The 14,961-nt window shown below is 37.3% G+C and overlaps 1 protein-coding gene across 4 annotated transcripts in view; it reads right to left on the reverse strand.

The window, feature by feature from the left end:
- LOC110066609 (uncharacterized) overlaps positions 1-12,205 on the reverse strand; it is a 36,740-nt gene extending 24,535 nt beyond the window's left edge. The window contains exon 1 of one of the 4 annotated variants that reach the window (XM_089272985.1): positions 12,076-12,205. The gene's annotated coding sequence lies outside the window, so the exon portion shown is untranslated. Of the gene's footprint in view, positions 1-1,461; positions 1,610-4,948; positions 5,082-10,742; positions 10,919-12,075 lie in introns of those variants that run through there. The other 3 variants (XM_089272989.1, XM_089272984.1, XM_089272988.1) reach the window with 3 other exon arrangements.
- Between the last annotated feature and the right edge of the window lie 2,756 nt (positions 12,206-14,961).

Below are 14,961 nucleotides of genomic sequence, written 5' to 3' on the forward strand. Positions count from 1 at the left end.
TATAAAAACACTTCAAACAAACATTTAGTTCTTCTTTTGACATTTCTTATATCGACTTGGAAAATTTGATGCCACCAGGACTAGCAAGCCATTCTGTTAAGGTAAACATTGTTTCTGTTACACAATCTTCATGAATGCGTTAAATCTCGACGGTCATATTTTAATTTTGCAACTTTTAAGGGAAAATTAACGTATACGTACCGTTAAATAATCTAATCTCGAACTTTGTGGCTTTTTGTTGTTACTGCATTGTCCATAATTTCCTGTGTTTCTTCTGCAGATAGCTCACCGAATCTGCTTTTTCATCCATTTTTTTGTCGACGAAACTTGGCTCCCCGCGAAAAAGTTTATGCCGAGCGACATTTACCGCATTCATTTCCATGTAAGGTCAAACGCAGGTATAATGGCTGGTAACCGAGATCAAGTGAACCAATCAGAAAGCTAGAATTGCATTATCCGAGGTTGAGAATTTAATAATAATTTAATTTAATTTAATAATAATTAAATTTAATTTAATAATCTAAGTTAACCGACGGATATTTCTGACCAGTAGTTCGAGTTATCTAGTCCATTCTCACTCTTTTTTTCCTAGATTATCATTTCTTAACACGATATTAAGTTGAGCAGAAAGCTGATTTGCTTGACTTGGCATACCCTGGAAACAACTCTTCCCCAATCCCTTCTCGATTTGACTCTCGCCTACAGCAGTTGCTGTAAGCAAAAAGTCCCATTTTACAATTGAGAGCAAACTTAAGCAGCGACGTTTTTGAGACGCGAACGGCAACCAGAAGAGGAACGGAGCTAATTCTGGCGCGCTTTTGACGCCATGGGATCAACTGCAAAGTCGTCGTGTTTGTATTTCAAACCAAACTGTGCTGACCAAAAAGCTGTAGAGAACACCTGGAACGAGAACTTTCAACCTCCGGTTAGCGTCCGCGTCCCAAAAGCGTCGCAACTTAAGTTCGCTGATGTGTCGGCCACAACGGTCAAAATGAATAATTTTGTGACCTGTATAGACTTTTAACTGCTAACAATGAATAAATTAAGTGCTTAAGCTTTAATATGAACCTAAGCGTTTTCTTTCTTGGATTCAAGAAATACACTAAAATGAATATTTTAAAACAATGGGATGAGTGGTAAGGCGTGGATTCGGTTGTATTCACGTAGCAGATAGATGAAACAGTTGTTTCAGAGAAATTGGTCTTAACCGCAGATACTTTTACCCTTACACTGATTACCGAGCACTGTTAGAGAGAGAACATTGTTTTGTAGTGTTGTATGTTCAGGATTTCACAAGAGAATTTTAAACGATGGAAAAGATCATTGCTGTTTGAAAGTTGAAACAACGCCGTCAAAATGCAAAGGTAGATAAATCGGTGAATTTACTAAGTGATGATTTGGTTTAGAAAGTGAATTACATTTGATACCTCACGCGCTTTTTACAAAATCAAGCTGACTCACCTTCCTGTACAATTATCTCTTTTCACGTTCACTATAAGCTGTCTTGATCAACTTTTAATGGCTACTGCCACATAAATACGCGGCCATGCACTTTTCATCTAATATTACAAGTGGCCCTCATCCGGCTCATAATGTTTCCTTACGTGTCCATATTCTCGTAACATGAAGCTACTATGGCGAAAAAAGAACGAATGGATTAACAAGACACAAAACATCACGCTAGATGACGTGCGAAACAAGTGGCATGTGCAAGTTCCGAAAGAACAGATCTCTTATTAAATCCTTCGGGCTTAATTGCTTGTGTACACATTTAGCGGTAAGGAAGCTGGAAGATTCTAGTTTTGTCAAGCTTCGAGACGAAAGTTGCTATAACCGCCAGATTTAGGATTTTACGAGAGCCGAGTGCCTGACTTCATTTGAAATGGATGGCTATGAGTAAATAAAAGGAAAAATACGGAGCCGGATGGGAAAATAAGGATTTGTAACATCAAGGCTTAAACTGAATGATTGGCTCTGACAGAAACAACACTGGACGAAAATTGATCAAAGTCGATTGATTTTCTACTCCATGACGATTTAACAGAGTCCAATAAACATTTCCTGGCTTTACAGAATGGTTTATCGTTGAAAAGGAATACTATACGTATTCACTTCTTAACAGTGGCCGATTTATTGGTTGTTCTGTCCACCACAGTTTGACCAAGGTTTAACAAGGTCACTAGCAAGGGTAAAGTTTCTCTGCAGGAGGTGATTTGTTTAATCCAGTTGTTTTGTGTTCATATTTAATCAGTTTTATTCTTTTCACGGTTGGTGTGGTGGTACGTTCTTCCATTTCTATCTTAAAAAGAACCAAACAACAACAACTATTTAAACAGTTTCAAGGCTTTTCATATTTAAACGGTCATTAAACGAAAAGAACACTGACAAATCAGGCAATATTATTTGCAATCTAGTTCACTAAAGTTTAACTGAAATATTTGAGAACGCGAATCCTGATTCCAAACATCCAAAGACAAAGATGCTTTATCTTTTCCGATTTTGAGGAATAGAAACCATAATCTGCAACAGCATTGTCATAGTTCAATGAAAGACGGCTTTTTAACTTATATTTTCTGTGTGAGATCAAAATGAGCCGGTGCAAATGTTTGCCGTTACACAGCGTGTAGTTAGTTTAATTTACATTTAGTAATTGCTTTTAGTTGTTTGCCTCGGGCGGCGAAGTGGCGTGAGTATGCAAATTCACGGTGGTGCGCTTGTGGTTGTTTCTGTGTGAAACAAAGAGCGTACAAAGAAAAGGAAACGAAGCCTACATCACTTTCTTGATCTCGCGCACTTGTAAGCGGCTAAAACTCATTTATTAGTGTATCATTGAGTAATACATAAATAGCCCTCCTCTCTTTTCATTCGAATTGAATACCTCCTTAATCAAAGAAACACGAAATTATTATTTTTCTTGTGTCACAGTTAGGTAATACATAAGCAGCCTCCACTCTGTGTAATTCATACTGGGTTTTTTTCGTAGTAAAAGCGTCCACAATCAATAAAAAGACGAACCTACCTCTCGTGGGCTGAACAAACAATGCTCTTGCTTTAAGTCGCGCCATTTCGCGAGTTTCAATGCAATACGCGTTTTAATAAACATAGGAATTAGGCCGTTCGAGAGCAAACATCCTCAAAGATGAACAATTATTTTATAATCTCCCCTTCAACCACGCAAGTTTTATTCACGTGCATCGAATGCAGAGTACATTCGTCCAGTTGAACACGTCCCTACCAATACTCGATTCTCAGCGATAAACTAGAGTATGTTGAGCAAACTGAGAAGAAAAGAATTATTCAACGTTCAGAGAATTTATTGACCTGCGTAACTGAAAAATAATTGTATTGGTTTCGTTTGGTTTTTCGTGTTCCCTTACAATCATAATTGCGCTTGATTATTTTATTTCAGTAATTTCCGATCTGCAAGATTTCCGTGGCAAACCGCACTACTTGTTAATCATTTTATCAACAGCTCCAGAGGAACGCCGCAAGTTATTTATAAGTCTGCTAATCGTGCTAAAAAGAAACTAAGATACAAAATCAACGACAGTAGATGTATACGCTTCACATACAAAAATATTTCTGTGTGTAAGGTAGGTTTGTTCACGCACCGAGTCAAGTCAGGTCAAAACTTGAATGCCCGGAACAATTTACAAATCTTAACTTCTTAACCTTTTTACAATAAATATATCGATGTTGATCACGAAAATAGAGAACCTGATCGTGACAGGAAAGACGTTCAAATATCTCAAACAAATTCTCCCAGCAAGAGTATAGAAAATGTATTGTGAACAATTAGGAGAATTCCAATACTGATATCAAGGTACAAGTGTTTGCACTAATTTCTGGTTTCGCTTTCGAGAATTGTTTTATCTGATCGAAATTTCTTGAGACTAATCTAAATGTTTAATAAACCCTCATTTAAATAATTCATTTGAATGAATTACGCTGAACAGTGATTTGCTGGTGAAATGGTTTCGTGTGGAACAATTTACTCAATAAGTCAGTTGAGGCATTGGTAGCGTAAACAAGAAGATTACAGCAAAATATTCCGTGTTGATAGGTGATCCTTAGCCATAAACTTGACTTAAATATTAGCCCTAAATTAGGTCTAAGTCTTTTTCAATCTAATAATGTTCACGCACTCATTGTGAGTTCTTCTAACCTAAGTATTGTATCATGCGGTAAGGATTATTTCTCCGAAAGTTCTCAACAATAGCAGGATTTTTAACCTGGAGTGAAATTAGGCTTGAATTTTTCTGTTACTAATGGTATTTTTTTTTTAATCTCTTAAACTTCAAGGACAACATCGTGCTACCGTTAGAGGCCCGCATCAACTCCAGATTTACTCCGACACTAAAAGCCGTAACTACCGCTAAGTCAAAAACAAGTGAGAAAACCACAAAGGCCGACTGCTCAGGTGCATCGGGAAGCTGCTACATGTAACAACCCGTCAAATGTATCATGAAAATAACATTTTTTCCTCGAAGCACCTGGGTTATTTCCTAGTTGGTAGTTTCGATGAAAATTCGGCATTTTCACTCCGCCCTAGATTGCAAACGTTCTCAAACGCTGATATAAACCTCTTCCTCTTCTATTCTTTGCCTGCAGCATTGACTCGTTTCAACAAAACCAAGAGAAAATGAGATGACAAAACACATTGTTATTTCATATCGCGTTTACAAAGCACGGGATAAGTTTTCCTCGGCCATCCTGGTTAAACTCCGTTGGCTTTGCTTCTTTACCCGATGTTGGTAATCCCGAGTGAAACTGCAAAATGAGCGCATCTTTGGGCTTAGTATTAAAATGCCGACCAAGGTGTTTTTCACCCGAGGTATTAAAAAAAACATTGCACGAAAAATTACCAAACACAGTTCAAGTGTTCAGTAAACAACTCTGGATTGCTACAAAAACACAACTGACAAGATTGATCCAATCTGTTCCTTACCTGGCTTATGAAAATGTTGCTTGGTGAACTGAGCACAGTTTTAGACCATTCTTCATCGCAGCCAATTTCCTTTCGCTTTGCTTCACATGATTAGTCTTAATGTTTTTACAAACGAGCTGGGTGAATTTGAATATCTGCCGACTGTTACCGATACATAATTCATAAATCACATGCTAGTAGACACTTGCAAAGAAAACTATAGTTACACTGATCACGTTTGTAAATTGAACGTGATTCTTTCTCAGGTGACGAAAAATGGTAGAAATAATGGGTATTTTTTTTAACAGTTTCGATTGTGAGTATATAATATTAGAAATTGTCAAAAATGGCGGACGTTGTTACAATCAGACGATATAATCAAAATTGCAATTATTTCACTTTTAAAATGAATGTTTAAATGCAAGAAAAACTCTGTACAAAATGTCAGTGTTCCTTTTCTTTATTGCAAGCATCTCCAGTCTTGTTTGGGAATTCACTAGTTGAAGCGAGTTATAGCGCTGTTATAGAAGACTATTTAGTTTTAAGGATCGTACCTTGGCAATTTAACCTCAGTACAAGGTTATGTTTACAAAATAGTAGCATTCACGTCACGTACCAGCTCATTTTGAAATCTTCTCCTGCTATGAAGGGAACTAAAAAACAAGCTTAGAAAAACGCACAACTAATCCAAGTTGTCTTCAGTTCGTTCCTATTGTGCGGTTACGGACACAGATGTTCACCTTTCTGTAATGTGCAACTGATAGGCGATGATTCAGTCAATAGTCTCCACAAGACACTTCATGTCAATATTTACTTCTTTGAGTTACAAACAGTGACATAGCTTTTATAGTTATAATTGTAAATTTTTTTTTCGCATCTTATGAATTTCATTTCCACAAATTTCTCTTTCAAGAAAAGACTCTATCGTAACCACTTTCAATTGCAGTGACTTCAAACTGGTTACTCGCGAAAGAGCTGATAGCATATAGTAAATTCAAAACGCCTTTTCGAGTCAAACCTCTTTACGATCAAACCCGATAAATAAGTCGTTAATATATTTCAGGGAAAAACAAATTTTCACCAACACGAGAGGGGAGAATGGGGAGAGCGATTCAAAACATGTTTCCCCCCTCCACCTCATAAAAGGGAATGATCTTCTCAATTGTTACTGCCCATTAAATCATATCATTTTGCACTTTTTGTGTTGTACTGCTTTTTGTATTTTATTTTTATGTTAAATTACTGTAACCGACTGAACATTACCGGCAACTTATAAAAAAAATCATTTAATCAGTTACCTGCAAACCCCAATTAATCATGTCAAATCTCACGTTTTAACCCACTTTCGTCCATGTTAAAATTGTACAGCGCCTAGAGCAGGCATGGATAGGCGCTATATAAATATTTATTTATTATTATTATTATTATAAATTTAATTACTGTTACATCTCAGAACGAAAAGTCGAGGAAAAAAACCTAAACATTGGGTGAAGGAAATATGAAGACTCCATAGCGGCAATTTGTATACAAAAAAAATAACAAAGTAGAAAACATACCTGACCTGATGGACAGAGTCCTTGTTAACCTTAGACGGCTCGCCACAGAGAAAAAACTCAAATTCTGTGTTCCTTTTTTTAGAGAGCGTTCTGTTTTATTTTTCTGTTATCCAGTAATTAATTTGCCTTCTCTTAAAATGTTGACCTGCCATTACTGAAATGGAACTTTACCACTGACTGTGGGACAACTAAACAATCTACTCACGAATCTGATTGGCTCAGGTCCAGGTCGGAGGTAGACGCTGGGCTAGTTACACGCTGTTAAGACCTAGGGCCTCCTTCTCGAAAGTGCCGTTAACTTTACGGAACCAAAGTCATATTTCAAGGTTTAAATCTAAGGAATAGTAGTCCGGGATTTGGCTCAAAAACCAGTCCATTCTGTTTCGTTTCCTGTTATCTTTTATTGTTGGAATTTCAAAACTGTTAATATCCCGATCTTGAATGTAAACACGGGAAACATAAAACAACTTTTCCGGACCGGTAACCGGAACTTTCGATAATAGCGCCCCAGAGAAAAAAAAGTCCAATTCTGTAATCTTGTTAGGGCCTTTGAAGGGTTTGAGCATAATTATCGATGATAAGGATCAAAAAGGACTTTATAATGGCCTGACTTGAAAAATTACGCTCATGGTTTTCTAATGACATTAATTCCTTTAATTTTTGGCGAAAACAGTCCCTTTGGTAAACATATGCTGTATTTTACTAACCACAACTGTCAGCGAAGAATGTTCACGAAAGCTACCCTGTCTTCACAAAGCTGCCAGTGAAGAATGTTCACGAACTTTGTCTAAATGCCGGCAAATGTATCATGCATTTTTTTAAAAAAATCAAAACTTTATAGAGATGGCAGTGAGTAGACAGAAGCGTCTTAACATCCTGACGTTAACAAATTTTCAAATTCCGTGGACAACTGAACGATGAAATTATTATTTTACTGGGCCATTAAACATGTTCCGGTGGTTAGACAGATGTACACAATAAACAACGCATGCAGTCACGACTAAGGTCCGTCCACACTACGCTGGAAAAATTTGAAAACGGCGTTCTCACTCCTCAATACGCCGGAGAAAACTGAAAACGTAACAATCACCGGCGGTAGAAAAGCTTGAGTGTACCCTCTTCAGTTACGATTAATAACATAGTTATCAAGACCGTCACCCTTTTCAAAATGTTTTCGGTCCACACTAAAACGCAAAGCCGGCGTTTTCAAATTTCCCCGGTTTGAAGAGCGGTTTCGAAAAGCTCCGTGTACGGTCTGGATTAGTGTGGACGGTACGCGTAACCGTAGAAATAAAGCTGTGTTTTCAAATTTCCCCAACTACCCATGATATTCACTTTTTTTAGTGATTTGTCACCTCAATAGGCCATTTTCGTATTCTCGGTATTGGACTGGAACTAGCATGCAAGTGAGGCTAATGCGGGAAGTCTTTTCAAATGCAAATGACATTAATCTCTTTGTAATGATATTCCCGTCCATATGAGCCTCCATTACAAGCTAGTTCCAGTAAAATACCAAGCATACGAATATGGCCTATTGCGGCAAATTATATTTCGTGACGTACTTAATTATCGATTGTATTACAAAGTTGCACTGTCTAATTTGCCGTTTAAGATAACTATCGGATTAAGTGACTTCACTGCCTTTTCTTTAGTGTAATTAACTAAGCTTATACAAGATGCAGATGCAGGAAAAAAAAAGAAGATACAGAGTGTATTTACACTAATTAGATTGATAGATGCGTTTTTACCTAAATTTAGCTGCATTCGACCACAGACCCAGCTGTCGTGACCTAATCACATACGCTCTATTTTCTCTTGGGGTGGGAGGTCGAGAACGAGGATTTTTCGCTGGTTTTGCACTCGCGCTCTTATCGATGATTCGGTGCTCCACTGAATTCCAATTGCCACGCGCTTTCGTTCATTAACACCAGAATGTAGGAATAAGGGCACACTTGAATGGGGCAGCCGGTATTCACTGGCCGTTTGATAATCTTCACCAATAGACCATATTCGTATTCTCGGTATTGTACTGGAACTAGTTTGCCATGGACACTCATGCGGGGAAATATCAATAACAAGAGATAAATGTCATTTGCATTTGAAAAGACTCCCCGCAGTACCAGTCCAATAACGGGAATACGAATATGGCCTATTTATTCCTTGCTGATGGTCAACTGGAACCACAGACTACAATGTAATATTCGTGCACTGGTCGGATGATTACGCGCCGCACTAATTTCATATTCATATTTTTGCCGCATATTAGACACTTGCCATAATATCACAAAAAAAAAAAAATAGTGGCATTGCTCATGAAATACTATTTTATAGCAAGAAATATTGTGTATATCATCTATTAGTTCAGAAACAAAACTTCACTTTTTCTAGGGCATCACAGTAATCATGAACATCACCTAATTTATCTGATTTTGATTTTTCCATTGTGCAATTGCGGTACGTGTGTGTATTTCAGACACCATGTTCATCAGTCTCTCTCAGAAACAACCCAGAATTGCCGATAATATCACGAAAACCCTAAATAAAAAGATTACACCAAAACACTTGTACTGAGGAACTCGTTCGGAATTCAAGTAAGAAATTATTAAAATCTTGCCTTTCCGTCGAAAGCTTCATCTGTATCAGTTAAAAATAAGGAAAGGTCCCACTATGCGTTAATTTCTATCGAACGTTCTTCGAACGAAAAATTTCACGGGCCATGTTACAGAAAACATACAACAAACAAACAAACTGAAACGAAAGGAAATCGTGATGCTACATGAACCAGGGGAACGTTTAACCAACAAGGAAAACGTCGCGAAGATCGTAACAACAGTATTTAGAAGAAACATTTGGCATAGACAAGCCACTGGACAAGCATCAGTCTAGAGAATAATGGAGGCTACCTTACGTTGACGCTTCACTGAGCCGTTGAGACATCAGTCCTTAACATCAGTGTTATCCTGGAGAGCCGGAAAATTTTTGAAAATCATGAAGCTACACTGAGACTGAGTTTTGTTGTAGTAAAATCTGACACCAGGTGACAAACAGGGTTGTAAAGCAGTCAAACAATGTTGAAACTTAGGAGTGAACGTTCTCGAAAACACTTAAAAAGAGGAAATTTTTAGGAAATGAAAACATGCTCTTTTTACTGTTCCCTCCAGTCAACTGGAAAATTACTCATCCTTCCATGACTTTTCGTGCGTCATAAAGTCTTTGTAGTGGTTAGTAACATTTGTGATCAAAGCATTGCGCACAAATCATTCAGACATCTGGATGTCTTTGTCTGTCCAATTAGTACTAATCGAACAACAAAGCGAACAAGAATACAAGCAATACAACCACGATTAAACTCTTAACGTGCCTTTCAATTAGAATTTCCCAAGAGGGCAATGAAACTCCCAGTGAGACGTAAAAGTGGTACTAACACTTACGGAAACATGTTCCAAAATGTCCAGCGATGCAGCAAAAAAAAGTTTCTCATTTAATGAGCCGCTTTACTCAAACTATAGCTCTCAGCTCTCTCTCTATCTATAGACCTGGCGAAGGACTGGCGGAGACATGTTTACACGCAACTAGCTTCTCAAAGCTAGTGATCGGATTGCTACGGCGGACCGGCTACGATATGCTGTTTTGGGTGAAACACAATCAATATCAAAACTACCCAGCAACAAGCAAATAACTTACGGATAACTGAAATCGTATTGATCTCTCTGCCGTACAACTATTCCTACTAAAATACAGATGCCTAATCCTTTCGGAAGGTCTGGGTGAAGTCTGGTTACGGCGACATCTCGGGAATCTTGTTAAGTACTTCGAACATTCTGATCAGAATTACAGGTTCAATTTAGCAGCTGTTTAGGTCTGATTTTCGTTTTACATAGAATAAAATTACCTCTCTTAAAAATTTACATATTTGTCTCGGAAGTAATATCTGCGATCGTCCTTTCTCTGCCCTTGAGCGGTCCAAAGAACCTGGTAACGAGTTTTTCTTTGTGTTGGTTGAGTGTTTTTTTTTAGTAAAACCGCTTTGTCATCACCTATGTTTCAACGCACGCACATGGAATTATTGTTAAATAGGTAAACAGTTTAAAAATTACGAAAATCAGACACGGGAAACGGAAAGTTTAGATTTCACGCAGAGATAAAAACGTTAAACTTAGTAAACCTCTGTCAACGAGCCTGATGCACACAACACGTTTAACCTTATCTAAATCCACAAAGTACTATAAGTTCTGTTGTAAACAAGATATCAGACCCACCATTCAACCACTGCATCGTCATCAAGCCGAGCTGTGCAATGATTCACTGGCACTTCTTACTTCTGGAGTATGAGAGAAAAATTAATGATATCTCTAGTGCACGGTTCAGAGCTGCAGTCGTTGTTGGGAAGAAACGTTGAATGTGGACCAAAATTCCTGCGGCGAACATTGAATTCTAAGTAGTGGAAAGCTCGAGAACAAGCATGTAAGACGCTTCTGCATGCATAATGTATCAATGAGCCAGTGAATTGCACATAAGCTATAGTTACAAGAAACCTAATTAAGCCGGATATTTTGCACTATTCAAATAAAAACTGATGGCTAGTATGTTAGCGACGGCGACATACAAATAATCATTAAAATCATTTGCTACGATTCAAGCATATAATGGCTTTATCCGCGTCAGCTTTCGAGTTGTCGTTTTGCGCTATGCGATTAACAAATGATAAAACCTGTTGTCGTTGTTTTTTCTTTCATTTATTCGAAAATATTCCAGTTCGGCTGGCTACCTAGAAATATTATGTCGAATCGAACAGACGGAAATGCTTTATGAAGACTTGCCATCAATCATTCTCTATACGATGTAGTTCTAATGAGTGTTTCTCTTAGAAACTGATAAACTACGTTTAGTAGCTTTTAGTCGACGCGAGAGGGTTAGCTCATGTTTATGCAAATAGGGAGATTATACTGAACAAATCAATTTGACTTTGTGCAAACTGAACGTCAAGAAAATAACCACCTGCACACAGATAACAATTGTGTTCTGCTGTGTTTCATGTTAACATTTTCATGTTTTCCCTTGGTATTATATTTTTTTTCTCAATTAAACTAACAGATTAAAACCAGCTCTAAAGAGAATCACGCGGTAATTATTCCCTTGTTCCATTTAGCAGCTGAATTTCCTACTGACACGACGACCGATGTTTCATCAGTCTGGTTGACAGCGCGACTAACAGAAATGTTTCCAAAATCATTTGTGCGTGAGCTTTGCGGAATTTCGAAATTTTTTTTTCAAGAATATATTATACAAATTTACAATAATCTTGATAAATTAATGATCCTAAAAGTTAAACCAAGTAGGTAAAGCCATTCTTCAAATCCTTCAATCAAACGATTCTAGGGTTTCTTTAACGCCTTCTCCTTAAGAGCAATTTCGGTAAAAACGATTTACAAACACAGGCAAGATGGCTTTAGTCTGAACACGAATATTGTTTGTCGAGCAATACATTACACGAGTATTGTCTAAGTCTGAGCAGTCTGAAACAGTTTTGGATGGACGTTACAGCCTAAACATCTTTTTTCATTATTGTTATTATTTTTAAGTCCTTCTTACCTGGTTTTACCATTTCACAACCTTCATAGAAATTCGACGTTACAGCAGTTTTAGCATGGTCCTATTTGTTGCCGGTGAAGAGATCAGTTTCAATGGACACGTAAATTGACGGAAGCAAATAATTTGAATAATTGCAATTTAAATTGCTAAAAATCTCTCTCATGTTAATCATGTTATCTATGCTAATTTTTCACTCTGGTTACGCGCCGGTTTTCTTTTTTTCCTCCTAGGATAAAACATTTTTCGTGCATTGAAAGGATCAACGTTTTCTAATTAAAAAAATTTTCGTTTTCTCAATTACAATAGGGTAAAGAGTGACTTAAAAAAAATAATTCGGCCTTCAGTATTTTATTTCAACAGCTGCGAGAAATAAAAGCCGTGTTACTTGGCAGCCGAGTGGCTCAGACCCTCGCAACTAGACTTCACAACAGGGCCAACAATATTCATTAGGTAGATGAATAAACAACTGCCGACTGTGCTCTGTTCTGTTGTAAAACACGCAAGAAGCGGTCAGAGCGTGAAAGAAGTGTAGGGGAAAACACAAGACGTTCCCCCTTGCTTCTCTGTTGTGCTACTATTTCCTAAGTGCTTTACAACCGAAAAGAGCACACTCGAGGCTGCTTTATTTGCTTCATGATAAAGAATCCATTTCCGTGCGACTACGACTCGAACCGGGCCACCAAGAAGAAAGCTAACCAATCAAAAAGGAAATTGATAACAATGGAGTGGTAGTTCGAGAAAGAGGATTTGTTTTTCTTGGGTCAGAAACTCAAATCAAAGTGCTCTGTGAGCAAACTCGTAAATTGAACAAATGAATTAAAATATTTTTTGGATTATGTTTAATATTATCTGGTTTAGGGAATATTGTGGTTGATTTTCATATTTAGTGTAGAGCAGTAGATCAGTGTTCGCTAATAAGGTACCAAAGAAACAAAGTAACATTTGGATGAGAAGGCATTACAACTGAAACGATCATGCTTTTACATTTGACAAGGGTGGGCGATGTCGTGTTTTAAACATTTTTCATTTTTGTTTCTGGTTCACCAAGAAATAGTTGGCGGTAGATGTGGGTGTTAAGTGAACATTGGAAATATTGACTAGCAGTAACCAATAGTTGCAAAGTGCGGGCGGCCGTGTCTGTTGCGAGATTGAGGATAGCGTGGGAGAAGCCATGGAGACGCGCTCTTAAAATTTTAATTATTATCATTACTATTATAAAACAATATGTTAATGATAAAAGACTTTATTATTACTGTTGTTGTTGTTATTGTTATTATTAATACTATTACTATTGTACTATTATTATTATTATTATTATTATCATTATTATTTTCGTTCTCGTCATTAGATACGGAAACATGTTTTACAGGTTTAACAGACATCAAATTATGAAAATATTATAGCATTTTGTAAAGTTTAGCTCTAGTTTTTGTCACAATAAACACTCTATTTTTTTTTTTTTAAATTTTCGTTCTCGTTCTCGTTGTTATTGTTATTGTTATTGTTATTGTTATTATTATTATTATTATTATTATTATTATCGTATCTATAACAAAATTCTTGATCGTGATTGGTTCTCTGTGCGCCTATTTGCCACGTAATCGGCATATGATCATGTGGGTGTCCAATTACAGGTATCCAATTTGAACTTTTCGTAACTGGATACCCACGTGATTCGCACGTCAATTACGCGCTCTTTAATGGTTTCCTTCGCACTGTTCCCACAGTTCTCAAAACTTATGAAAAGCGTTACAAACGTTTTCGCTCAAAACAAGTTCTCAAAAGACATTTTTATTCCGAAATTTGTTATATATACGATTAATTAGTAACTGGACCTCGCGTCGTACAATTCAGGGAGTAATCGTGCTCGTAATTTCAAATCGGTCTCGCGCTTCGCGCTCGTCCAATTTTGAAATTACTCGCGCGATTACTCCCTGAATTGTACTCCACTCGGTCCAATTACTGTTACTTATTATTTTTGTTAGGGCTACTGTCAACAGAGGAAACCAGTGGCCCGTTTCTCGAAAGCCCCGGAATCTTTCCGGGCCCGAAAAGCCATTTTTAGTTAATCGGTATTTGAAGACAAAGAGGTGTATACGCCTTAAACTTCTTGTATGAAGAGAACCTCTGTTTATATTAAGAACATATGAATAAAACAGCTTTGTACTCAAAAGGTTTGAGATTTTGCTACGGCTTTTCGGGACGTTCGAGAATCGGGGGCCCAGGTCGAAATTGAAATAAAGAAATAATTATTTTGGGTTTTTAGAGGTAGGACATCCAGAAAGTAGTTCTTCGTCAACCTGGTGGCGAATGGAATGGGAATTTGGAAACGTAGGTCTTTGAGGGAAACCAACAATAAACTCAACGCACAAATGGCGTCGACGCAAACAAGAGGCACTTTAAATGGAATGAAAACAAACGCAATTAGTTAGATAACAGTCAAAACAGTAACAAGTGTCAATGATCAAGAACAGTAAACAACAGGAACATGTGTTCAAATGAATTATTTTTAAAGGCTTAAAACTGGGGGAGTAAAAATATTGTACTTTTAATGAAATAAATGGCAATGAACGGCAAGTTTACTTACGAGAATCCTAAGAATATTCCGTCAAACATTCAATTCGGTTTAGTCAGGAATGGATATAAAGGAAGCTTTTTTCAGTGCTTCTCCTCCAAAACTATATCAGCAAGTTCCATGTAGTGCGACCAAACTGGTTCGACTTCTTGATGCAACCAAACTGGGTTGACTTTTCGGTCATTCAGTAACCTCAGCGGATTGAGATGCCCTGCAGAATCATAAAATGTAAGCTTAAGTTTAAGCTTATGGAAGCTTTCAGAAGACAAGGTACGCACTACTCTCCGTAAGAACATTAGGTTACTTGAGAG

The sequence above is a fragment of the Orbicella faveolata genome, unplaced genomic scaffold, assembly GCF_042242905.1.
Source record: "Orbicella faveolata isolate gen_17 unplaced genomic scaffold, um_ofav_v1 contig_35, whole genome shotgun sequence".
In the NCBI taxonomy this organism is placed as follows: Eukaryota; Metazoa; Cnidaria; class Anthozoa; order Scleractinia; family Merulinidae; genus Orbicella; species Orbicella faveolata.